Raw genomic sequence first — 26,604 nt, forward strand, 5'->3', positions numbered from 1 at the left:
TCCCATGGTGATGGGGACGCTTCAAGTTAAAATATACCATCGGATTGGAGAAAACTCTGATCCGATGGTATATTAATATTACCCAAACACCGAAACCCGAACTTTTACTGAAATGTTCAGGTTCGGGTGCCGAACACCGTAAAGTTCGGTACGAACCCGAACTATACAGTTCGGGTTCGCTCAACCCTAAAAATAATAAAATCAACCAAACACCGAACCCGAACCCAGACTTCAGTGAAAAGTTGCAGTTCGGGTTCGCTCAGCACTATTCAACACCCATCGCCGTAACACCTACAAGGCATTGTGCCTGATTTATCAGTGAATTTTGGTTACAGATTACCTTTAAATCCTGATAGCTCTGCAGAGATATGAGAAGTATATTCTTTCTACATATCTACAGCACATTACATAGACTTTAATATACATATTTTGGTAGATGAGCTTCAAAGAGATTAACAGCTATTTCATCTGTGTCACATCACATCCTGCAAATGGTTAATCTAATAGTGGTTGACAAGGTGGCTTTGCTTTTGAGTGGCAGCTAACATTAAAAGCCTCGGAAAATGGAATGCAAACTGCAGGGTACACGCGGTGCTTTAATCTATCAATGGGTGTGATATACAAGGCTGGCCTTTAAAAAAAAAATGGCCAGCTTCACACACTGTTTGCTTCATACTACCCCGAAGCATGCAATGCTAAAAAGATAAATCTGCAATGCTACAGTACATAGTGCCCCCAGATATAAACATAGCAGGCTGATAATTACCATATTAAATTACAATGTATCTCAGCATCCACTGCAGTGGAAAACGCAGAGCAGCCAGCCGAGGACATTTATGCTGGCCTCTTGTAACACTGCTGGTGAGATGTATGTCCATAGGTGAAAAAAATGCTGTTTGGACAAATTGTGATGAAACAACGCCCCCTACGTGTGATATATAGTAAAAGCATGGCAGCTATAATAGAGCTAATACAGACTTAATAAAACATTTATAACCCAACCACAGGAGAAAACCATTTTATTTACATATCCAATGTTTCTCTTTGCACACCCAGAGGTATGTCATTTATTTTTGTTTTGCCTTTGTGAGGCATCATGAGAGCTTTATGAGTTAAGATAATGAAGTTGGTTGGTTAATCTGCAGTCCTATGTAAAAGCAGAGGCCAGGGCAAAGCACCCAAGTCCTGGTTCATGAGGGGGCTCATCTGCTTTATAAGAAAGGTCTCATTAGAATTATAAATAGTGTCTCCCAGGAGCTTCAAGATATGCTCCTGAGACTTAAAGGGGATGTCCTGATGGTCTGCAGGATAAAGCATCAATATCTTATTAGATGGGGTCAGTTGCCCCAAGTAGCTCCAGCTACACAGCTCCATCCATTTTGGAGTGAACAGAGCTGGTTACCATTCACTTCACTGGGAGCAGTGCTGCAGTAACCAGCTCGATCCATTACACAGAACTGACTTCTAGTGTCGGAACTACCCTTAAATACATGATCGGAAGGGGAAGTGTGGTGCTAGACCCTCCCCATTCAAATATCGATGGCCAATCCTGAGGCTAGGCCATCAATGGTGAAATCATGGACATCCACTTTAAGATGGCCATACACATTAGACAATGGTCAAAAGCAGCGATTTTGACGGACTGGCTGACCATTTAATGCATTCTTACCAACAGTCCTATGTTTCATAGGCCAATCCCAAAAACCGGCATGTATGAGGGGTCAGAATTATGCAAATCGCACCCAAAAATGACCATTATGTGGGTATTATTGGTCATTTTGGGGAGTACAGTATGTTGGTAAGTATGCTGACGTAAATGGGAATGTCTCGGCTCTCTCGTGATGGCAGGTCCTCTTGTTTTCAAAGTAGATAAGCTTAACTTCAGAGATATCTAGCAACAGTTATTCCTCTTTACCTACTGAGACCACATGCATGCTCAGCCGAGATGGGGGAGGGATGCGTTTGGTGGTTGGGAGCAGAGGCGGCTCTTCCATTTGGCCACTTAGGCCGCCGCCTAAGGCCTCGCGCCGGTGAGGGCCTCGCTATGGCTCCTACCCGACACCGCCGCAAGTACAAATTGTACTTGCGGCGGTGTCGGGTGTGAGCGTCCTTAGGTCAAAACATTCTGGGCTTGAGCCAGTTCCCCTGACTGCTATTCCCCACCCACCTTGTACTTGTCCGCTGATCTACTAGGCTGCTGCGCCACGCGGTCATGAATTCAGTCACTTCAGAGCGCAACCCCGTCCTGCGGCGCGTGATCCAGCGAGACCCGCCGTGGGAGGTCACGGGTCTCGCGGGATTACCCGCCGCAGGATGGGGTTGCGCTCTGAAGTGACTGAACTCATGCCCGTGCAGCAGCCTAGCAGATCAGCGGACAAGTACAAGGTGGGGGGCAAATTTCATAATATGAGGCAGTGTGTGGGCAAATTTGTGAGGTTAGTGTCGCGGACAAATTACTTAATGGGGGCAGTGTGACGGACAAATTACTTAATGGGGCAGTGTGGCGGACAAATTACTTAATGGGTGCAGTGTGGCGGACAAATTACTTAATGGGGCAGTGTGGGGGGCAAATTACTTAATGGGGGGCAGTGTGGCGGACAAATTACTTAATGGGGCAGTATGGCGGACAAATTACTTAATGGTGGCAGTGTGGTGGACAAATTACTTAATGGGGGCAGTGTGGGGGGCAAATTACTTAATGTAGGCTGTGTGGCGGACAAATTACTTAATAGGGGCAGTGTGGCGGTCAAATTACTTAATGGGGGCAGTGTGGGGGGCAAATTACTTAATGGGGCAGTGTGGTGGACAAATTACTTAATGGGTGCAGTGTGGCGGACAAATTACTTAATGGGGCAGTGTGGGGGGCAAATTACTTAATGGGGGGCAGTGTGGCGGACAAATTACCTAATGGGGGCAGTGTGACGGACAAATTACTTAATGGGACAGTGTGGCGGACAAATTACTTAATGGGTGCAGTGTGGCGGACAAATTACTTAATGGGGCAGTGTGGGGGGCAAATTACTTAATGGGGGGCAGTGTGGCGGACAAATTACTTAATGGGGCAGTATGGCGGACAAATTACTTAATGGTGGCAGTGTGGTGGACAAATTACTTAATGGGGGCAGTGTGGGGGGCAAATTACTTAATGTAGGCTGTGTGGCGGACAAATTACTTAATAGGGGCAGTGTGGCGGACAAATTACTTAATGGGGGCAGTGTGGAGGGCAAATAACTTAATGGGGGCAGTGTGGCAGACAAATTACTTAATGTGGGCAGTGTGGGGGGCAAATTACTTAATGGGGGGCAGTGTGGCCGACAAATTACTTAATAGGGGCATTGTGCCGGACAAATTACTTAATGTGGGCAGTGTGGGGGGCAAATTACTTAATGGGGGGATGTGTGGCGGACAAATTACTAAATGGTGGCAGTGTGGGGGGCAAATTACTTAATGGTGGGCAGTGTGGCGGACAAATTACTTAATGGGGGCAGTGTGGGGGGCAAATTACTTAATGGGGGCAGTGTAGTGGACAAATTACTTAATGGGGCAGTGTGGGGGGCAAATTACTTAATGGGGGCAGTGTGGCAGACAAATTACTTAATGGGGCAGTGTGGGGGACAAATTACTTAATTGGGGGAAGTGTGGCTGACAAATTACTTAATAGGGGCATTGTGGCGGACAAATTACTTAATGTGGGCAGTGTGGGGGGCAAATTACTTAATGGGGGCAGTGTGGCGGACAAATTACTAAATGGTGGCAGTGTGGGGGGCAAATTACTTAATGGTGGGCAGTGTGGCGGACAAATTACTTAATGGGGGCAGTGTGGGGGGCAAATTACTTAATGGGAGCAGTGTGGTGGACAAATTACTTAATGGGGCAGTGTGGCGGACAAATTGCTTAATGGGGGCAGTGTGGGGGCAAATTACTTAATGGGGGGCAGTGTGGTGGATAAATTACTCAATGGGGCAGTGTAGGGGGCAAAATACTTAATGGGGGCAGTGTGGGGGGCAAATTACTTAATGGGGGGCAGTGTGGCGGACAAATTACTTAATGTGGGCAGTGTGGTGGATAAATTACTTAATGGGGGCAGTGTAGGGGGCAAAATACTTAATGGGGGCAGTGTGGCAGACAAATTACTTAATGGGGCAGTGTGGCGGCCAAATTACTTAATGGGGCAGTGTGGGGGGCAAATTACTTAATGGGGGCAGTGTGGCGGACAAATTACTTAATGGGGCAGTGTGGGGGGCAAATTACTTAATGGAGGCAGTGTGGCAGACAAATTACTTAATTGGGGCAGTGTGGGGGGCAAATTACATAATGTGGGGCAGTGTGGGGGCAAATTACATAATGTGAGGCAGTGTGGGGGCAAATTACTTAATGGGGCAGTGTGGGGGGGAAATTACATAGTGTGGGGCAGTGTGGGGGCAAATTACATAATGGGGCTCTGTAGGGGGCAGTATTACTAATGAGAGCATTCTAGAAGGGAATTACTATTGGTGGGACTATGAGGAGCACTATTACTATGGGGGCACTATTATTTCTTCAGGATAGTATTTGTGGTATTGGGGAGCACACCAAGCAGCAGGATAACACATTTTGGGGACTCCAGGTTGGGGGATGATGATAGAAAAGTGAGGACACTAAGATGTCTGTGCGTCACACTCTGCAGAGATGAGGCGGCTGAGAGAAGTGTCCGGACCAAATGGAGAAGATGATGACAGCGAAGATCTACATCAGAGGAGACGTCACCTGGGAGGCCCTGGATGTGACAGGTATGTGCTGCTGTATTGCAAGTACAGCAAAATGCGGTGTGTGTGTGGGGGGGGGGGGTCGATTTAGAGAACTGGATCAGGGTTAATGCAAAGTGTTAATATGCACTGTAAATATAAGCCCTGTACTGTGTTGTCACTGTGCATATTAACCCTTTACTGTGATGCCACTGCATATTAAAGGGATAGGAAAATAAATCCCCTATTCAAAGGATAGGAGATAAGTGTCTGATCGGGGGTGGTCTGGCCGATGGGATCCACCACGATCTCCTGTATGGTACTCCGGATCTTCTTGTCCCCGGAGCAGTGGTCAACACTCCCCCTCCATGTATCTATGGGAGAGCCGCAGATACAGCACTTGTGTATCTCTGAGTCTTCCATAGAGATACATGGAGGGGGAGTGTTGACCACACCACCGCTCCGTGCGGTGGTTGACACAGCTTATTTCTTGAGGACTAAGCCGGGGCGACGTACGGGAGATCACGAGCATCCCAACGATCTTCGTGGGGGTCTCATGTTTGAGTTTCGCCTAAGGCCTCACAAAGTCTAGAGCCTCCTCTGGTTGGGAGCAAAAAAAAATTTGCATTTACAAACGTTTTAGTACATTTCAATTAACTAATATGTTGTAACAGGCAGTGGGTGTGAAACCACTATGCCAACTAACCAGTTTAACTTTGGGTTAAATCTAAGGGCATAGTCCTGGTGGTTCCCTGGTAATCACCTGTTAACCTCACTGGAATTCTAGACTCCGCTGCAGGGAACCAACCAGGCCACTAACTCCTGGAGTAGTCCTGGTATAGATGGTGGCTGACCCAGGGGATCAGAGGCACCACTGCGAAGCACCGAGGGATCAGCAATAGAGCTCAAGGTTAGGGAAGGCTGAGTACGTACGATTTCCAGATAGCAATTCCAAGGTTGGGGCAGGCTGAGTAAATGCATAATCTAAATAGAAAGTCCAAAGTCAGAATAGAAGGCAAGAAGCAGAATAGTTAGTCAGGCAAGGTATGGTACACGGATAGAACACACCTACTAGACACTAGAAAACCCAGAGCTCAGGCAAAGAGGTGGATCCACAGCCCAGCTGAATAGGGAGGCTGATCAGCACCTAGTCAGCAGTTCCACGGAGAGCAAAAAGGGCTGTAAGGAAGTTTACTGAGTACCAGTCCCAATCAGTGGCGTGCCAAGGAGGGGGGCGGGGAGGGCGGTCCGCCCCGAGTGCCGTCTCTCAGGGGGGCTCCAGAAGCAATGAGCGCTTTCATCAATACAGATGGAAGCGCTCATCACTGGAGCGCTGACACCCACATACTGCGGCGGGGCACAGGAGCGCATAGTTCCCTGCCCTGCCGCCGATCACGGCCATAGGCTTCAGGCTTAGTAGGCCTGAGGTCTATGCAGTCGTGAAATCCCGGCACAGATGTGCGTGATGACGTCATTGCGCTCGCCTGTGACAGGACGCAGCAGCACAGTAAAGTGTGCACGCCTTCCTCTGCGAGTAAGCACAGGTGAGAATTTAGCTTTTAGTTTTTTTTTTTGTTTTGTTTTTTTATGTGCCAACTTTGGGGGACACACAGGAGGACATGTGGGGGAAAAATATTATGGTAGGATACTGTGTGGGGGCAAATTATTATGGGAGGGATTATTACTATGTGGGGGCAAATTATTATGGGAGGGATTACTATGTGGGGGCAAATTATTATGGGAGGGATTACTATGTGGGGGCAATCTATTATGGGAGGGATTACTATGTGGGGGCAAATTATTATGGGAGGGATAACTATATGGGAGAAAATTACTATATGGGGCAATGTGGGGGAAACTACTGTGTGGAGAAAATTACTATATGGGGCAGTGTGGGGGAAATTACTATGGGGGCAGTGTGGGGGGAAACTACTGTGTGGGGGCAGTGTGGGGGAAACTACTGTGTGGGGACAGTCTGGGGGGAACTACTGTGTAGGGGCAGTGTGGGGGAAACTACTGTGCGGGGGCAGTGTGGGGGAAACTACTGTGTGGGGACAGTGTGGGGGAAACTACTGTGTAGGGGCAGTGTGGGGGAAACTATTGTGTGGGGGCAGTGTGGGGGAAACTACTGTGTAGGGGCAGTGTGGGGGAAACTACTGTGTGGGGGAAATTACTGTGTGGGGGAAGTGTGGGAGAAACTACTGTATGGGGACAGTGTGGGGGAAATTACTGTATGGGGCAGTGTGGGGGAAATTACTGTCAGGGGACAGTGTGAGGGAAATTACTATATGGGGGAAATTACTGTGTGGGGGCAATGTGTGGGAAACTAGTGTGTGGGGACAGTGTGGGGGAAACTACTGTGTAGGGGCAGTGTGGGGGAAACTACTGTGTGGGGGCAGTGTGGGGGAAACTACTGTGTAGGGGCAGTGTGGGGGAAACTACTGTGTGGGGGAAATTACTGTGTGGGGGAAGTGTGGGGGAAATTACTGTAAGGGGGCAGTGTGGGGGAAACTACTGTGTGGGGGCAGTGTGGAGGAAACTACTGTGTGGTGGCAGTATAGAGGAAATTACTGTGTGGTGGCAGTGTGGGGGAAACTACTGTGTGGTGGCAGTGTGGGGGAAACTACTGTGTGGTGGCAGTGTGGGGGAAATTACTGTGTGGTGGCAGTGTGGGGGAAATTACTGTGTGGGGTCAGTATGGGGGAAATTACTGTATGGGGCAGCGTGGGGGAAATTACTGTATGGGGCAGTGTGGAGGAAACTACTGTGTGGGGGCAGTGTGGAGGAAACTACTGTGTGGTGGCAGTATAGAGGAAATTACTGTGTGGTGGCAGTGTGGGGGAAACTACTGTAAGGGGACAGTGTGGGGGAAACTACTGTGTGGGGGCAGTATAGAGGAAATTACTGTGTGGTGGCAGTGTGGGGGAAACTACTGTGTGGTGGCAGTGTGGGGGAAACTACTGTGTGGTGGCAGTGTGGGGGAAATTACTGTGTGGGGTCAGTATGGGGGAAATTACTGTATGGGGCAGCGTGGGGGAAATTACTGTATGGGGCAGTGTGGGGGGAAACTACTGTGTGGTGGCAGTGTGGGGGAAATTACTGTGTGGTGGCAGTGTGGGGGAAACTACTGTGTGGTTGCAGTGTGGGGGAAATTACTGTGTGGGGCAGTGTGGGGGAAATTACTGTGTGGGGTCAGTATGGGGGAAATTACTGTATGGGGCAGCGTGGGGGAAATTACTGTATGGGGCAGTGTGAGGGGAAACTACTGTGTGGTGGCAGTGTGGGGGGAAACTACTGTGTGGTGGCAGTGTGGGGGAAACTACTGTGTGGTGGCAGTATGGGGGAAACTACTGTGTGGTTGCAGTGTGGGGGAAATTACTGTATGGGACAGTGTGGGGGAAACTACTGTGTGGTTGCAGTGTGGGGGAAATTACTGTGTGGGGCAGTGTGGGGGAAATTACTGTATGGGGCAGCGTGGGGGAAATTACTGTATGGAGCAGTGTGGGGGGAAACTACTGTGTGGTTGCAGTGTGGGGGAAACTACTGTGTGGTTGCAGTGTGGGGGAAATTACTGTATGGGGCAGTGTGGGGGAAACTACTGTGTGGTGGCAGTGTGGGGGAAACTACTGTGTGGTGGCAGTGTGGGGGAAACTACTGTGTGGGGGCAGTGTGGGGGAAACTACTGTGTGGTGGCAGTGTGGGGGAAATTACTGTGTGGTGGCAGTGTGGGGGAAATTACTGTGTGGTGGCAGTGTGGGGGAAATTACTGTGTGGGGTCAGTATGGGGGAAACTACTGTATGGGGCAGCGTTGGGAAAATTACTGTATGGGGCAGTGTGGGGGGAAACTACTGTGTGGTGGCAGTGTGGAGGAAACTACTGTGTGGTGGCAGTGTGGGGGAAACTACTGTGTGGTGGCAGTGTGGGGGAAACTACTGTGTGGTGGCAGTGTGGGGGAAACTACTGTGTGGTGGCAGTGTGGGGGAAACTACTGTGTGGTTGCAGTGTGGGGGAAATTACTGTGTGGGGCAGTGTGGGGGAAATTACTGTGTGGGGCAGTGTGGGGGAAATTACTGTGTGGGACAAATTACTATATGGGGAAGTTTGGGGGAAATTACTGTGTGGGGCAGTCAGTGTCAGGGGAATTACTGTATGGGCAGTGTGGGGGAAATTACTGTGTGTGGGGGGGAATTACTATTGGGGGATTACTATGGGGGGCAATGTAGGAAATATTACTATATATGGGGGCAGCGTGGGGGGCGTGGCTATTGGGGAGGCACTGTAGGGGCAATTCTATTATTTTTGGGGACACTATACAGGGATTATTGCCTGGAGCACAATGTAGGGTGTTATTATTATTACTGGGGGCACTCTAGGGGACATTATAGCTGCTTGAAACATCACAAGTTATATTAATGTAGCTATTTACAGGACTTTTGGTATGAAAATGATTCATCAGGTAGCCCCCTTTTAAGGGGTAACTTTCTTACAAATACAAACAGATGAAACAACTGGATTTACCATTGCACCCCAGATTGATGTGTTCTAGATGCAATCTGATGGGATTTTACATCCTGAAGAGAACATGAAAACATGGACATGTGAACACCTGTGGGAGCCCCCACTGTGGTTGACAAACTACCACTGTAGAGAAAGCCCTGGTCCTTTTCTCTTGTAGCACATGGGAGATTTCAGTAAGAAACTTGGAGATCCAAGGATATTTGTGTCATAAGGGACAGTAGCACTAAAGAAAATACCATGGCCCGTTTGTTTTATTGATCATTGGGGTCATAGGTAACAGACCCCAGCGATGACGTCTCCGTGACACTTCAGAAGATTAAGTTACCCCAGCCCCCTGTGTACTACAGAGTTTGGCAAGTTCCCAGAGTTTTTGTGTTTCAAACACATAGATACCATATTACCATAGATGCTATAAAGACAAACTATCCTAGGTAGGAGAAGACTTAGCTTTTCCCATCCCTTTTAAAACTAGATGCTCCAGTCCAAAGGAACTACATTGATAGTTAGAAATGGGTGTATAGAAAATAAAAAGCACAGGGCCTTCTTCTCCCGGGTGGTGTGACCGAGCACAATAATGGGTGGAGGGGGGGCTCATTTTGATCGGTGCCCTTGCACTTTTATGCATACCACAGTTTAAAAACTATTGCAACCTATTGAGACACATGCAGAACTCATTTGATGATGAGATTCCAGGTCCAGGACACGTTCCCATTAGAGGAAGCCTTCTTTTTCCATCAGCTGTTTGTTGTGATTCTTTTAGCTGTAAATATACTGATCTTCACGAAAATCTAAGTAGAGACAACACACCTCTCATGAGAATGTGCTCAACGACTGCTCCCCTGACACCCGCTCTACAGGGACATTTGTATGCTGCTGAGATACCTTGTTCCAAAAAGTCACATCTATTATGTTTAGATAACAATAGATCAGAACGCATCACAATGTGTATAGAAATACGAGGTTACAGTGGTTATAAGGACGCTTCAAATATAGCATCAGGCAATTGGGGTCTCTCTGATGTATACGCTTAGATGATTTTAGGCGATCCCATGAGGAAATCAGGACAGGTAAATCTTTTGTATTTGTTTCTTTAGAGAAACGTCTTAGAATAAAAATTTGAAATAGAAAAGGGAAGTAAACATGCCATGATTACAGACTGTAGATATCTATCAGAACACACAGAACTTATGCGCTTTCCTGGATCTGAATGCTTTTAATATGATATGAAAATTTTCGGACGTGTTGCTGGAATCCTTTCTACTTCGTATACTGCTCTCCTCCCATCAGGGATGGACTGCCCATGGACAGTAAAGGGGTGTGGAGTATTGGTGGTCCACAGTTTGATACCTCCTGGCACAATAACACAACCTCAAGTAGTTGTAGGCAATCCCCTAGGCAACGCACATTCGAAGAGTACTGCTAAGGGCCATTTCAGCCCCAGTTGTCTACCAAAAATAAACGTTTTGGCTAAATAAAGTCTATTGCAAAATTGTTACCTATCACTTGCCCTACACTTTAGCAGTTATCCTTTAAGAAACTATTGCCCTTTGAGCGCCTTTCGCTTTCTTGCCATAGACAGGGAAATTTCCCTGGGAAAATGGGCGATGCCTAGGGGATTGCCTGAGCCCTCTTCATGTCCACTGGCTGGGTACATAATGGTCTTATGCTCTCATCATTAAAGGGAACCTGTCAGCAGTACCTTCAAGTAGCCGGCATTGAGTTTCGAATGATGATTTTCTTACTGCATTCTGATGAGGCAGAAGTATGAAAAACGATCTTTTATCCTCCGTCCGCGCTATTTTCCCGTCAGGCTTGAAGTCTTGCTTCAAGTCACGGTAACCACGCCCCCTTTCCTGCCCCTTCGCTGTGACTGACAGCGCTTATGCCCGACAGCCAGCTGGCTTTGCCGAACAGCCGGCTGTCAGTCACAGGAGAAGGGACAGGGAAGGGGGCGTGGTTACCTTGGCTTGAAGAAAAGAGGTCACTGCCTCCTTGACTTCAAGCCTGACTGGAAAATAGCGCGGACGGAGGATAAAAAAATGTTTATCATACATCTGCCTCATCAGAATGCAGTAAGAAAATCATCGAAACTCACAGCCAGCTACTTGAAGGTACTGCTGGCAGTGTGGGATGGGTTTTGCCGCTGACAGGTTCCCTTTAATTAATGCTAGGAGTCGTGTTGAGCGAATCGAGGCTGACAAAGTGGAATTTAATCAGAATTTCAGATCAAATTTCCCTGAAATGGCAGTAAAAATAGAAAAAAATCATACTTACCTCCTGAGCACGAAGAAACTGCTGTGGCTATCTTGCTTGAAGATCCCGTGCAAAATCTTGTGCGTGGTGATGGTGGTTGCGGCAACCTCTTCTCAATCAATGATGAGGTACTGTAAGTAAAATCAATTTTTTTTTTTACTGAGTAAACCCTAAAATGATTTAATATTCATCTCAGATGCCGCAATCAGCGATGAACTCGACATCTGAGGGGTTCAATGACGGGGGGTGGTGCAATCGCCGTTCCTTGTCATTGTACCCACTATTTACAAGAAATGCACTTCGTGATGAAGTAATTCGTCTCAAAGCAATTTTTTAGCAAAATTCCGTGAAGCAGCCAAATCGATTTTTTTTTTCACTAGCTATGAGTATCAGGTACTTATGCACCTGACCAACAGCCACAGGTACCCTCCTGAACTCAACTTTATCACTGTCCTCAGGACAGAGATGCACTCAAATACTGTGGCGAGAGAGGCAGTATTTTCTGCTACACTATGGTATTTGCATCTGCTAAGGCGGTATTCTGTGCTGCACTGTGATATTTGGTTCCGCTAAGGCGGTATTTTGTGCAGCACTATGGTCTTGCAGGCTTTGCCAAATTCTGTTGTGTCTGCCTACTTGTGTTGTTCCATCTTCTGTCAATTTGGACCTGCTTACAACATGAGTCCACTTTTATTTTTCTTTCCTGAAAATCAAAATTAAAATTATTTTAAAGTAAAATTAAAAAAATATAACATTATGGGCATCGCTGAGTGCTATTAAAATATAAAAAAAATTATCCAATATGATGAATGGTGTAACAGAAAAAAATGGTAGGATAGAGGTATCTCGATACTGGGCCTAGACACGGTTCTTGGGTGTGGATGCTCTATGAGCTACTTCCCAAGTTCCCCACTATCAGGGCAGCACCTTTCACATTCTCTTTCCGCCATGCACACCTCTAGATTGACTAACTACTCTAGACCTCCCCCTCCTGGCAGGAAGTTGGACCAGCCATTGCCAATCAGTACCTCCCCTGCTGAATGAAATGACAAGGTACACCTGAAATACATAACAGATTGCATAAGAAACATATAAATGCGTAAATTAAGGATACCATAGCAGTACCCCAGGTCTAGAGTACTACATATATAGATTGTGGGTGGTCCCTCAGTATTCTCGCCTCTGGTGGTCCCGAGGAACTGCAAACTATAGTTGTTTTGTTACACGGTGAACATATGTGTGTGACATGTCTTTCTTCATGACCATGGCAAAACCAATCTGATGTTGACTACAGCAAAGTAACCCTTACACTTGGGCCTAGCAATTCATTATATATCTTCTTATGAATTTCTAATGGTAGTATGCTCTACCATACTTATAAATTGAATTATCCCTCAGCATCAAAGGAAATGATTAAACAAAGCAATTTTCTTAAACAGACCCTCTTGAAAACGGACAATAAAAACTCAATTATGTTTACATCTTTTAATATTTAGTCCTAAATTGCATTTAGCTCCACAATGCCTTTAGTCATTCAAGTTATTATCAATTTCAATAGTATTTTTTATGCATGAACGTTTTATGTGTCTCTGATCTTTTATTTTAATATTTCATATATTCAGTGAGATGTATTTCAGGCAGCATAAAACAATTATGTGCTCCGTCTGTACGGCATGGAATGGACCGTTTGCCAGAGGGGAATAGACTTAAGATATTCTTGTCCGTGTCATTTTAATTGTACTCCTGGAGACAAAATAATGGTCCATGGGATTCTTTCATTGAAATGCACAGAGCAGAGGTGAGCGAGATGTGCAAATCCCAATGTAACTCAAATGTGATCCAGGGTATAAATCAGAGTGGATAATTCGTTTCTCAAGCTACAGATGTAAAAGACTGGGGCACAGCCTAAAAATAATGGCATAAAGTTAATAGGAAAAATTAGGCTAAAACTACAGCATGGACATGAAATCAATGACTCTGAATTCTTGTATTTTCTTAAGGTCTCCAGATTTTCTTTTTCATATCATTTGGACAAAATGTCAAATTTATGTGTACCATATATAAAACATGTTATATTGCGTTTTACAGGGAAAATTCAGGTAAAAAGATTTGATATATCATAGATGTACCTGATAAGGTCACATTGGTAAAGTCTATGGTCTTGGAGTTTCCAAGAATGCATGAGCTCAAACTCCTTTATACCCTCAATAAGTGAACCAAGCATGTGTATTAGGTGGTCAAAGTTGTTTCAAGAGTCTACTGTTTTCTTTTTTGAGTTTTGAAGAAGAAAGTAGTAGCCTCTTGAAACTTTTAGTCCATGTTCAATAGTAGTGTTCTTCACTATTCTTGGCTTCTTACCACCTTATTATTTATTCCTTGAGATGCCCACATAAAATTCTTACTTTTGCCTTCCACTGATGACCAATTTTTCCACTGAGTAGAATAAGCATCCACTCCATCTTGGATGAGGAGCAGCCTATGGATATATTCTACATGCCTTCAATAGTGTTAGGCCTCTTGTAGCCCAATGTAAAAAGATGAGACTCTCTTCTATAAAAAATACACTCATTGACAAAACAAAAATAACACACCCTGATGAAAATGTCGAATTGCTGCAAAACTTGTCTCAGGCAGATTTGTAAATGATTACAGGTGTAGTCTGACTAGACACTGGTTCTTTCCACAATAAGTGTAAAAGTTCTTTCCCTACTGCCATATAAAAAGGCTCTCAGAGGCTACTTTTGAGTAGTATGCCTCTTGCTGAGAGACAGTTGCTAGATATGCCTCCACTTGAAGACATTTTGCCCAGTTGACATACTTTGAGAGGGAGCACATAATTGGACTGAGAGAAGCATGATGGTCATTTTGACAAATTGCCCACCATCTAGGCCATTCTGATCTTGCTGTTAGGAGGTGTTGGGAGAAGTGGTTGCATGAGGGCACAAACACACAGTGAAAAGGCTTCAGATGACACAGACATACCACCAACAAAGGATTGTTTGCTTGTCAAGCAACAACCACAGTTTTATCGTCCACAGTTTTATTATCCACTAGCCAAAAACAGGTACCACTTTCATTACTCAGGTGCCATTCCCAGAAGTAAATTTGGTGTCATGGCACCCATTATGTGTTCTGAAAAATAACAGGCAGCAGCTCTCACTTTTATTTTCGGTAGTGTTGTGATTGAGAAGCCTGGCCAGGCTACATACTGGAACCATATCATCTTTAGCAATGAATCAAGGTTCTGTTTGGGATCCCACAACAGTTGGGTTTGAGCATGGAGGCCTTATGGTGGATGCTTCAATCCTGTCTTTGCTGTGGAGTGGCACCCTGTCTGTCACCTCTAGTAGTGACACAAGAGACACTTAATAGCTCAACGATATGTGCAGTACATCTTGACGTCACCTGTGGTGCCTCTCATGGCATGGCTTCCAACTGACATTTTTCAGCAGGATAATGCTCACTCAGACACAGTAAGGATTTCTCAGAAATGTTTCTGCCAGACTGCAAAACTTCCTTGGCCTGTCCATTAGTGAGATTTATCACTAATTGAGTAGTTATGGGACCAGCTGGGATGGCAGCTTCTGTATCCTAAGTGTGTGCAGGATCTACAGGCCCAGCTGCAACATCTGCAACATGCCCAACTGTATCTCATCTTGTAACAAGGCTAGAGACGGCCCAACATGATATTAGAGCTTCCTTTCAATTGTACAGTTTTCTTCAATAAAGTTATGCATTTGCTCTAATATTGTAATCACTTGCATATATCATCATTCACATTCACACATAGAAAGTATTGTTCAATTCCAACAACTCCTTCTCGATGCGTTCTTTTTTTTTGTCAATGAGTGTAGTATGTAAAACAAGGGACTCGACCTGATATCAACCTAATACCTTAGTGGAGCTCCACTTTAAACTTCTGCTAAAATAAGTTACCAGCATGGAAATACCTATAATCAGGGGTGTAGCTGTCATGGGCCCTGGTGCAAGAGTTCAGCTTAGGTCCACCATGCTTTGTGTCAAGAGGCAGGGGTGCACCTAGCCTTTCTGCTGCCTAAGGCAAAAATTGAAACAACACCCCATATGCCAAATTCTCAACCTAACCTCTTCTCTCCATCACTACTGTTAAAGACATACTTGGAAAATATTACATACAACTTTACAAAACATAAAGGGTAATGCAGTGCTACATACTTTTTACATCCAGTGATTTCTCCTTTGATATACATGTTCTCTTTCCTCGTCTTCTCTATTTGGACCAGACCGCCATGTATTTCTGCTATCTCTTGTCTCTACAGAGTTTGCCAAAAATATATCTTAGTTTCCTACTTTTCCATCATCCTCCCACCTTTTCAACATCCCGTCCTGCCACCCCAATACTGTGCCCCTGTGCTCCTCCATACTATACTGCAGAAACAGATAATCCCCTTGAAAATATTAGTATCAAACCGATAGTGCTCCCTTCAATAATTATTGCCACACAGTGTCCTAAAATAACTGCACATAGTGTCCCTGACAACAATAGTGTAAACATAATGTCTCCCAAAAGTAACAGTGCTAAGCTGATACTGTGCCAGGGTGCCACCCACCGTGATAATGCTCCTAAAAGTCCCTCCAATAGTAATAATTATCTTCCAGAGTGTGCTTTTTGTTAACAGTGCCCCCCAATAGTAATAATTTCCTCATTGTGCTCATACTAGTAAATATGTTCCATGAAGTCCCCCAGTAGTAATATTTCTCCTTATTATGTGTGTCAGTACAAAAAATATCATCGTATAATGTTTGCTGGCACAAAAAATGCTTCCTTACCTTTCAGATCAGCCTCCATATCAGACCCTTAGATCAGACCCCCGTATCAGACCTCAAATCAGACCCCCATATCAGACCTCCATATCAGATCTCAGAACAAACCACCACACCAGATTCTCAAATCAAACCTCATATAAGATCCTCAGACCACCATATCAGGTCCCCATATAAAACCTCAGATGAGACCCCCATCAGACCTCCATGTCACACCCCCCATATTTAGACCTAAGATCATACCCCCTTTAGACCTCCATGTCAGACCCTGATATCCAGATCCTCAAATCAGACCCCCATATCAGATCCTCAGATCAGACCCCCATATCAGATTCTCAGATCAGACCTCAGATCAAACACCCATATAAGATCCTCAGACCCCCATATCAGACCTCAGATCAGATGCAGAATAAATAAATTAAATGATTCTTTACGGTAAGAGCAGTGAGACTATGGAACTCTCTGCCTGAGGAGGTGGTGATGGTGAGTACAATAAAGGAATTCAAGAGGGGCCTGGATGTGTTTCTGGAGCGTAATAATATTACAGGCTATAGCTACTAGAGAGGGGTCGTTGACCCAGGGAGTTATTCTGATTGCCTGATTGGAGTCGGGAAGGAATTTTTTATTCCCCTAAAGTGAGGAAAATTGGCTTCTACCTCCCAGGGTTTTTTTGCCTTCCTCTGGATCAACTTGCAGGATAACAGGCCGAACTGGATGGACAAATGTCTTTTTTCGGCCTTATGTACTATGTTACTATGTTACCTCTACTGCTCCGCCGCTATCCTCCATGTCCGGCATTCTCTTCCTGCATTTTCAGCTCCCTGCATGCACTGTATCCTGATGCTGTATGCAAACCAGGGAGGAGGGGTGAGTATAGCACTTTACTCACCGGTCTCCTGCATACTAGTGAGTGCTTACATAAGCGTCTTACTGCACTGCAATTGGCAGTGCGCCGCTCTCTTAGGGTCCCGGTCGCAATTGCCACCCCTGTGACCCCCATTGCTATGCTACTGCCTTTAATGCTAATGATTTCTTTATTTGATGCACTGAGTAACATTATACTTATATAATATAATTTAATATCCTTTGCAGTTCTACCAATATGCTGGATGAAGGCAATAACAGTAATACCGTTACAATGTATTTGCTTCAAAAAAAAGTCATTTAATATGTAACGTTGGGTTCCTTTGCCACCTGGCCCAGCATTAAAAGATTGTTTCAGTCAGCAATAGTTGTTTTTACTCAAGGAACATAGGCTCCAAACCAAACTGGCTGAAACATCTATCTCCTTGGAGAAGACCTCGATTATACATGAAAAACCTTCTTGAAGCTTGGTTAATTTGCCAGTGACTGGCTACAGCTTTATCTTTTATGTTCAGCCAAGCTGGAATCTTATCTGTATTAATCCCACAAAAATATAATGATCTGAATATAAGCAGGAAAATAATGCACTTCTCTATTAAGCATATTTAAGAGATAAAAGTTAATACATGTACTGTACATTAACCCTTTAATGACCACTCCTTTGGGTAAATTATCATTCTCCTGTGACAAAAATGCAGTGCCAAAACCAGCTTTGCTAAAAATTGTGTGACTTTTTGCGAATTTACATGGCTCACTCCACTTTTAATGAGGTGTATGGGAGATTTAGCAATTGCAACTTGCATATAAAAACTCTAAATCTCACTCCAGTAGGGGGTAATGTTAAAATATGGAGTATCATCTCTAGATTAAATGAGTATTTTTAAAGGCACACCTAATTTATCAAATAATGTGTGCCGTTCAATACATTTGGTGCATATTATGCCAATGGAGACTTAAGCAAAACCAATTTTAAAGAGTCCCCTCATAATGAATTTACCCCATTTTTTTTTTGTTTTGGCTAGGCATGGTGGGACCTTTAATGTGACTCTGGTACAAGAATCAAAAATTCATTTAAACTCAGGAACAAAGAGAACTCTTACAGGGTGACCACCTTTCCATGTTTTCAGCAGATTTTCCATTTCCCCTGCTCCTCTGTCATCCAAGGAGACGATGAAGCTTCTCTGACTGCTTGATGCACACTGTTCATTTGGTAGTCCACGAGCCTTCCTGTTTGTCCAGCTCTGGTCTTGGATTGGCCAGCATGAGCAGCGTGAGCAGTACTGTCCACTGTCTTGGACTACCAAATGCACACTGTCCATCAGGTAGACTGAGAAATGGTGATGGCATCTTTCCCTCCAATGTTCCCCAGAAGAGGAGACAACTGGTAAAGACACACAAAGTCAAATAAACTTCAGCCCTCATGTCTCTTATTCATCAGCCCTCATGCCTCTTATCAGCTCCCAGTCTCTAATCAGCCCCCAGCCTCCATGCCTCTTATCACATAAAATAAAAAATCTTCTCCTGCCCTGGACGCCACTGCTCCTCACCGCAAGCGTGCTCTCTCTTCTTCCTGCCATGGCTGTGCTGTGACCTGACATGTACAGCATGAGGTCACAGAGCATCCTCACGCTGTGCGCAGCCACAGCACAGCCGACAGCCGAGGACCAGGAAGCGGTGAGTAAAGAGCCTTCACCGCTTCTCTGTCCTGCGGTACTAATTAGCACTTCCATAATGGAAGCCCTCATTAGTATTCACCCCATAAGACGAGGGGACAATTTTACCCCACTGTGGTAACTTGCTGGGTAACTTACTGGGTTCTGTGACACACAGAAAAATTTACCTGACTGTCCATATCACCAAAAACAACATATTTTCCTACAACTTAGTAAAGGGTCTTGGATTGTCCTAGGAATTCAGTGCATGTTGGCAAGTGTAGGACTGGTCTGTCTAGGGCCCAACAGTAAAATTTATTTTAGGGGCCCACCATACAGATACATCTAAATATTTCCTGCTCACACAGCAACAAACAGCAGCAAAACGCTACAGGGTGATTAAATATGGAGTCTCGGCAGCAACTTTGATAAGGCAGGTCTCTGAAAAGAAAGGTTGTCCTGCATCTGTACCAAGAAGTCATCTCAGCCACAGGAACGTGTCTATAATAATAAGCTGGGTAATTTCTTAAATATTTTACCCAGTTTTTACATGAACGTAGGCTGGTTGAGGTGCTGTACACTGCCTATCTACAGTGGATATAAAAAGTCTACACACCCCTGTTAAAATGTCAGGTTTCTGTGATGTAAAAAAATGAGACAAAGATAAATCATTTTAGAACTTTTCCACCTTTAATGTGACCTATAAACTGTACAACTCAATTGAGGTAGAGGGAAGAAAAAATATAAAAATAAAATAATATGGTTGCATATTTTGTTGAAGCACCTTTTGATTTTATTACAGCACTCAGTCTTTTGCACATCAGCATGGCACAAAATTTTTTGACTTGGCAAGATTTGCCCACTCTTCTTTGCAAAAACACTCCAAATCTGTCAGATTACGAGGGCATCTCCTGTGCACAGCCCTCTTCAGATCACCCCACAGATTTTCAATTGGATTCAGGTCTTGGCTCGGGCTGGGCCATTCCAAAACTTTAATCTTCTTCTGGTGAAGCCATTCCTTTGTTGATTTGGATGTATGCTTTGGGTCGTTGTCATGCTGAAAGATATTGTTCCTCTTCATGTTCAGCTTTCTAGCAGAAGCCTGAAGGTTTTGTGCCAATATTGACTGGTATTTGGAACTGTTCATAATTCCCTCTAGCTTAACTAAGGCCCCAGTTCCAGGTGAAGAAAAACAGCCCCAAAGCATGATGCTGCCACCACCATGCTTCACTGTGGGTACGGTGTTCTTTTGGTGATGTGCAGTGTTGTTTTTGCGCCAAACATATCTTTTGTAATTATGGCCAAAAGGTTCAACCTTGGTTTCATCAGACCATGATACCTTTTCCCACATGCTTTTGGGAGACTTCAGATGTGTTTTTGCAAAATGTAGCCTGGCTTGGATGTTCTTCTTCGTAAGAAAAGGCTTTCGTCTTGCCACTCTACCCCATAGCCCAGACATATGAAGAATACGGGAGATTGTTGTCACATGTACCACACATCCAGTACTTGCCAGATATTCCTTCAGCATCTTTAAAGGGCTTCTGTCCCCCCACTAAACTGTTATATATATTTTTTTGGTTACTTATAATTCCTATACTGCGATTTATGCATACATACTGTAATTAATCATTTTGGTTCTGTTAAAAACGTACTTTTAAAATATGCAAATTACCTTGCTACCAGCAAGTAGGGCGGCTACTTGCTGGTAGCAGCCACATCCTCCTATCCTAAAGACGCCCCCTCCGCATGTTGATTGACAGGGCCAGCGGACGGGATCTTTTTCTGCTGGCCCTGTTTGCATTCAAAATCTGGCGCCTGCGCCGTACCTGTCTTCAGTCGGTGCAGGCGCACTGAGAGGAGGACACTCGCTCGCTCCTTCCTCAATGCGCCTACGCCGGGTGTAGATGTGACGTCATCGGCGCAGCCGCATTGAGGATGGAGTGGCCGAAGGAGCGTCCGCCTCTCAGTGCGCCTGCGCCGACTGAATACCGTTACGGCGCAGGCGCGAGATCTTGATAGCAGACAGGACCAGCCAGAGGACGATCCCGTCCGCTGGCCCTGTCAATCAACATGCGGAGGGGGCGTCTTTAGGATAGGAGGATGCGGCTGCTACCAGCAAGTAGCCGCCCCTACTTGCTGTTAGCAAGGTAATTTGCATATTTTAAAAGTACATTTTTAACAGAATCTGCTGAACCAAAATGATGAATTACAGTATGTATGCATAAATCGCAGTATAGGGATTATAAGTAACCAAAAACAAAAAAAAACTGTTTAGTGGGGTGACAGAAGCCCTTTAATGTTGCTGTAGGCCTCTTGGTAGCCTCCCAGACCAGTTTTCTTCTTGTCTTTTCATCAATTTTGGAGGGATGTCCAGTTCTTGGTAATGTCACTGTTGTACCATATTTTCTCCACTTGATGAAGACTGTCTTCACTGTGTTCCATGGTATATGTAATGCCTTGGAAACTCTTTCTTACCCTTCTCCTGACTGATACTTTTTAACAATGAGATCCCTCTGATGCTTTGGAAGCTCTCTGTGGACCATGGCTTCTGCTGTGGGATGCGACTAAAAAAAATTCAGGAAAGACCAACTAGAGCAGCTAAACTTTATTTGGGTTTAATCATAGGCACTTTAAATGATGGCAGGTGTATGCTGACTCCTATTTAACATGATTTTGAATGTGATTGCTTAATTCTGAACACAGCTACATCCCCAGTTATAAGAGGGTGGGCACACTTATAGAACCACATTATTTTAGGGGGTTTTTTCTTCCCTCCACCTAAAAAATTTCAGTTTGTTTTTCAATTGAGTGGTACAGTTTATAGGTCACATTAAAGGTGGAAAAAGTTCTGAAGTTATTTATCTTTGTCTCATTTTTATACATCACAGAAAACTGACATTTTAACAGGGGTGTGTAGACTTTTTATATCCACTGTAAATGTAGTGCAGAAAGTCTACTGTGTTATGTGCCACCTATAGACACACTTAACTTTCTGATTTAGTTCTGTTGTTTACATCTGAAGACAATTGAGGTCAATTATCAAATTGGTGTAAAGTAAAACTGGCTTAGTTGCCCATAGCAACCAATCAGATTCCACCTTTCATCACAGCTCCTTTAGAAAACGAAAAGGTGGAATCTGATTGGTTGCCATGTTTGATAAATGACCCCACGTGTTTTGAAAAACTGCCAGACTTTTGACCAGAGTGCCATCTGGACGACTGAGCCACAGATCCTGGGCCACCACACCTTTGGCCAGGGTACCGACCTTCTGAGATAGAAGTCAGTGACAGCTAGCTCAGCCACAGAAACTACTTCTGCCAGTTAGGAGACTGAAGAAGCCAGCTCAGTACCTTGCCTGTATTGTTTTGCTCTTGAGTTCCTCTAGTAAAGAAACATACTGGTTTACTGCAAACCCTGACTCTCTGGACTTATTTCTCATAGGGATGCACCACGCTTTACCAGCCTCTCCGGAGAGAAGCAACACGTTGTGACACCTCAACGGTGTCCGGGTAACCCAGGGGCCACTCCAAATGCAGCCACTTCATCGGCTTAGCTAACACCACAATAAGAATATTACTGATTAGGTAGCCCGAAGGACTCCCTTATAAATAGTTTCAATGCAAAACTCCAATCTTCACTTTGGTTTTGCCTTTAAAACTACATGATTAAGACATTTTTAGTAGAAATACTTCTTATTTCTCATTTTAATTATGTTATTCTCCAGTAGTTTGCTTGCAAAATAAGTCCAATAAGAGTCAGACACATGTCTATTAAATGCATCTCTTATGTTCCCGAAGATATTGGTATAGAAGGACTATAACAATAAGATGACAATAGTGGATACCCAGGCATACACATATATACAAATATATAGTGTGTGTTAGCCCAAGTAATCTAATTGCATACTTTATATGAGAAAAATATTAATGAACCCTTCCTATTAGTATCAACCAAAACCATGAAGCCACTTTTTTTTTTTTACAATCCTATGGATCAATTTAACAATACAACACAACACAATCCAAATTCCCATTTGTTTTAAAACCTCTCACCATCCTATTCTTGTCCCATCTGTATATTGATTTTTTGTTGTTGTTGCTATGAACCCCTCTAGTCTGTGCGCATCTACACAACTGCCTTTATGCTTCTTGAAGGCATGATTTGATGGAATGATACATCAATGCTAAAAATACTGAATTAAATGGATGTACTGGCCAAAAATGGCACATTTATTTATCAACATTTGTGGCCAGAATACCCTTTTAATCCCCTGCACACTGTCCCGAAAATGCCACGATTTTAATTGTAGATTTGGAATTTATGTCTGAAATATATAAAGTTGGAGCACAACTCAGGTGCTTTAAGTGCATTAACCCTTTAGTGACCTAATTTTTGCCTTAAAGTACCACTCCCACAGAAAAAAAATATTCTATTATCTGTTAGAAAGGTACGTGATGTAAACTGTAATGAAGATAATATTATCTTTAACTGTATTTGTGAGTTATAGCCTCCCTTCTGATCCCCAGCTGTGTTATGTAGGAATGCATAGAGAAATTGTCTCCTTGTCCACACATAAGATGCCATGTTAGGGTACTTTCACACTTGCGTTTTTCTTTTCCGGCATAGAGTTCCGTCACAGGGGCTCTATACCGGAAAAGAACTGATCAGGCATATCCCCATGCATTCTGAATATAGAGTTATCCGTTCAGGAAGCATCAGGATGTCTTCAGTTCAGTCATTTTGACTGATCAGGCAAAAGAGAAAACCGTAGTATGCTACGGTTTTATCTCCGGCGAAAAAAACTGAAGACTTGCCTGAATGCCGGATCCGTTTTTTTTTTCCATAGGAATGTATTAGTGCCGGATCCAGCATTCAAAATACCGGAAAAATGTGCAGACCCGTAAAAATGTGAAAAAAGATACAAGAAGAATCCGTCTGTCAGCATGACAAGTGGAGAGACGGATACGTTCTTGCAATGCATTTGTAAGACGGATCCACATCCAGATGCGTCTCACAAATGCTTTCAGTCACATCCAGATCGGCGGATCCAGCAGGCAGTTCCGACGACGGAACTGCTTGCCGGATCACACTGCCGCAAGTGTGAAAGTAGCCTTATTTGGAAAGTCAGAATGCTGGTCACATAACATAGCTAAGAATCAGAAGGGAGGTTATAACTCACAAATACAGTCACTCCTATGAGGCTGACATTAAGGCTCCTATAGTAACAAATAGGGAAATTGGCTTCCTGTTCACACATAGGATGCTCTGTTATTTGTAAAGTCAGAATGCTGGTCACATGACACAGCTGAGGATCAGAAGGAAGGTTATAACTCCATATAGTAACTCCATGTGCTTCAGCAGTCAACTTTTTTTTTCTTCAATGCAAACATATGAGACATGTTGAGGGACAAGTTGTTGGGTTTTGTGTTTTTTATAGGAACAATTTGTATTAAATAACTTTTACACATATTTTGGTGGGGTGGATAAAAATCAGCAATTTCAACATTGTTTTCTGGGATTTATTTATAACATGATGGTTTAATTTCTAAACCCTACTGGGACAGGAGAAAGGTCTGCGAGCCTCCTCCTCTCCCTCACGGTGTCTTCTCATCTTTCAACCTGCTCTAATTCTGGCAAGATTTTGCCTACTCTAATTCTTGGCTTTAAAATAAGAACTTGTTTCTACCTGCTTTGTAGCCTAAAAAGGGGCCCTCAGAAGCGCTCCCACACCTGCTACACAACCCGAGCTGGAGTCATGCAAACACTCCGGCAGATCATTGTGTGTAGTGGGGATATGGAGGAGTTAAAGCACCAAAACTCACTTTCCATAAAAAAAAAATCCATCTTCTTTTCCTTCTTTTTTTTTTGTCTCTGCTGTTCGATTTCTTTGTTCCATAAGAATCTTAAAAAAACACAGCACTATCTTTGCAGTCTATCAAGTACTTTTTGTTGATAAATCAAAGTAATTGCTAAAATAATGATTACAACTGAAACATCTGCTGATGCTGAAACCGCTATATTTTGTGCTAAAGGAAAAGATAAAAGGAGCGCAGGCATCAAGCGCTCAAGCAGGTATTATGGAGCACAATTACAATTCAAGCATTTTAACTTCGTAGAATGAACAGGGAAACAAGAACTACTTTAGATCAAATGCGTACACAGAGCTCCATCATTGTAACAACCTGTTCAGTACAATAGTCGAATGTGTGGACCGTCAAGTCATCTTCTGCCAGGAAAATGAACATATTTGATGTTGAGGAATGTAACCTTTGTCAGCTTCAATGTAGTGATTCCGTAACTGTGATACCGCAAGCAGATCCATTGTTCGGGCAAATAAAAGCTTGAAATGTAGGAGATAAAATGTGGTGTTAGCCCAATGCACTTCCCTAAACAAAAACAAGACAATTATCAATGCCATCATTTTCAGTTCTAAATAGGGGAAAACGACTGGGTGAATTGTACTCGACGGGAAACCTTTACGTTGATGTCTAATAGTTCAAGTTCAGATAAAAACCCTACTGCATTCATGGAAAAAAAAATTCATCCTCTGAATGTAGAACATATATGATTGGAATAAAGAACTGCAGATTGTTTTATAGCATGGAAGACGCAGTTAGGTGGCAAATTCTCACCAGGAACGTGAAAATTATTGCACATCTTAGCTCAATTTGTGTTTCAGTCTTACCAATAGTGCTGAGCGGCAGGGGTCATATTCGAATTCGCGAATTTTCGAAATGCAAATTCTTGTAATGAGAATTTTCATAATGCGATTTTTTGTTATGAGAATTTTCGTAATGAGAATTTTTGTAATGAGAATCAATGAGATCTTGAAAACTCAGATCCGATTGTATATTCTAACCCCCAGGCATTCCCATGGTGACGGGGACGCTTGTCGGGAGGAGTATGCCAAAGTGGAACAACTGTACAGATTTAAAAAAAAAAGACGAATATTCTAAAAAACAAATATATTCGTTTAGATTTAATTTAATATTACAAGGAGTGTTGATCAATAATCTGTACCAACTAGGATGGATAGAGTGACAAGGAATGAAATTATGAAGAAGGTATAAAAAGTGCCGCCATCTTTCCTCTCCAGACACTTTTATATATGTTGTGACTTATGGACAATTTGAGAGGAAAAATACAGTGAACATCTAGGATTTAGGATTAGTAGGATCCCTCTCACAGTCCATTAGACCCCACACCACAAACTGGCTCTACTCAATGGGTCTACTCATTTGTTTCTTAAATAAGTTATGACCATGGCTATTCTGAGTGATGTGCCCCTAGGTTTAGAGATCTTCGGGTCTCGAGATCTACAGTCAGAAAACTCCCATTAACGACAATGATCCTATTATTGTCGCTAGCATGCATTTCCTTTGCATTTCATTGAGAAACCCACCAATGAAGAGCACCGCGGCCTCTCTGTTTTTGCATTCTTTCAGAAGATGAATTTAAACCTTTAAACTTCCCCTTAAGAAAACATAACCATATTCCGTTATTTTTCATTTTCCAACCAGCACTTGTAAACACAACCGCAGTCTGCATATGCTTCTAAAACTTGGCCACTAAGAAATGGAATGTCAACTGGTTTTATGAATTTCCATTCATACTGTAAAATATAGATGCAGTGTGAGGGTCAGAATTCGGTGCAAGCAGACTAGTTGTACACCATGATTGTGATGTCAACATTGCCAAATGCTGGTACTCATATAATGGAAAATGTTCTCCTAGGGTTCTTGAGGACCTTGACCTCTACTGGGACATTTGTGGACAACAAAATATACTC

This window comes from Bufo bufo, chromosome 9 (genome assembly GCF_905171765.1).
Source record: "Bufo bufo chromosome 9, aBufBuf1.1, whole genome shotgun sequence".
Taxonomy (NCBI): Eukaryota; Metazoa; Chordata; class Amphibia; order Anura; family Bufonidae; genus Bufo; species Bufo bufo.